This window comes from Limulus polyphemus, unplaced genomic scaffold (genome assembly GCF_000517525.1).
Source record: "Limulus polyphemus unplaced genomic scaffold, Limulus_polyphemus-2.1.2 Scaffold94347, whole genome shotgun sequence".
NCBI classification, from domain to species: Eukaryota; Metazoa; Arthropoda; class Merostomata; order Xiphosura; family Limulidae; genus Limulus; species Limulus polyphemus.
In genome coordinates, this window is record NW_013759943.1 from 1 (window position 1) to 1,756 (window position 1,756).

Below are 1,756 nucleotides of genomic sequence, written 5' to 3' on the forward strand. Positions count from 1 at the left end.
GATGATGTACTTACGACTGATACTGGGGTTCTGATGATGTACTTACGACTAATACTGGGGTTCTGATAATGTACTTACGACTGATACTGGGGTTCCGGAAGGCACATTTTCTTTCAGTGTTCCCTGATAAGATTGAGTAAAAGTGGGTATTTGATCGTTGACGTCCAGAACTTCAATAGTTACTTCGCTGACGCTCTATCAATGAAGAACACGCATTATACAAACAAGAAAACATTAGAAGATCGTATGTTAATTAAAGGTTTCCGGAAAGCTACACAAAACTTAGCTGTCCCTAATTTTGAACTAACACGCTATAAAAGAAAGACAACTACGTACCACGCTCTTGTCTGACCAAATAGTGGATGTCGGCTCCAAAGTACGGAGCGGAGGGTGGAATGCGTTAATGGGACGCGGACCACGAATGCTGTGATTCACAGTCCGCTAAACACTGACCCCGACAGCAAGACTGTTTAAAAGTATTAAGTTATTTTTGTATGTTTATATGACAACTCCAAATAACTTGTTTTTAACTTTTAATACTGAATAATAGATTGTTAATTATGAGGGGTAACGGACTAACAACTGAAGCTAGAAACCTAATTTATTAAAAACGTAGCACACATAATCAATTCTTGTGAAAAAAGAAACACTCTAAAATTAGGGCCTAGATAGTTAATACTGTGTCACACTGGATCATGATCCGTGAGGCACAAATTAAACGTGCCGGTTATGACTTAGTGGCTAGCATGCCTGATTGTGAATCAGAGAGTGGTCACTTTGGTCCGTGGGTGTTATATTACTTACAGTCCGATATAGCTATTCGATCAGAATAGGCTGTGAGTTGTCAGTGGATGTTAATGACTTATGTTGTTACATCTCCATAAAATATCAGTTCCAAATTAAAGACAGCTAGAGCAGATACCTTTTATATAATATTGCGCTAATTTACGAAACAAATGAAAACTAAATACATAATTAAAATTCCTTTAAAATTACCAATTCTTAGAAATCAAAAGCAATTTAAAGTTTACAACAATTTAAAGTTTGAAACTGACACATTGGGAAAACGCTAAACACAGGACTCTTTGTGGTGAGTGGCGTTACAACAAAAAGTGTGAAATCACTTAGAAACAAACCAAACCCAAAATAACCTTGTTTCTTTCAATTTAAACAGTCTGCTGTAGATAAATTAGTCAATTTTTATACATTTAGACAAACTGTTAGAGCCAAATTTGTTTATTTTTTTCCAGTCAGACGAAACTTGAAACTGTTGAAAATGACGACGAGAAAGTAAAAATAGTTTTTACACTAATTAAGAAAACATTTTATGTTCCGATATTTTGTTTTATCTACTATACCAGATAACTTAGATGAATACTTTAGTATAAATGTTGGTATGTTGTCTTGTTTATTAAATACTCACTACTTTAGTTGACGGTCTTCGTTCTTCTAGCATAACAGTGAATGTATGTCGGCTGCGTGTCTCTCTGTCCAGACCAACCTTGGTGAAAATCTGTCCATCCTGCAAACAGTCCCAAGCGTTAGGGCTAACAATTATATATCTCTAAAACTAGCCCTACACCTACAAGGGAACACTACGTCACCTTCAGTAAATATGATAAGTTGATGACAGACAAACGTTTGATAAAAGTGATGATTTTTTTCTTTAGTAATACAACCTCTTGGTACATAGTGACCTTAGTGATACACCATCTTGGTAACGGCTGACCTCAGTGATACAACCTCTTGGTTAAGG

The 1,756-nt window shown here is 35.9% G+C and overlaps 1 long non-coding RNA gene across 1 annotated transcript; it reads right to left on the minus strand.

Moving 5' to 3' along the window:
- Window positions 1–78: 78 nt before the first annotated feature.
- LOC111084693 lies at window positions 79–1,733 on the minus strand. Its single transcript, XR_002609681.1, has 3 exons — window positions 1,698–1,733; window positions 1,424–1,522; window positions 79–195 (listed from the first exon to the last, which is right to left on the minus strand). It is a non-coding gene; the product is annotated as an uncharacterized LOC111084693 (long non-coding RNA).
- Window positions 1,734–1,756: the final 23 nt, after the last annotated feature.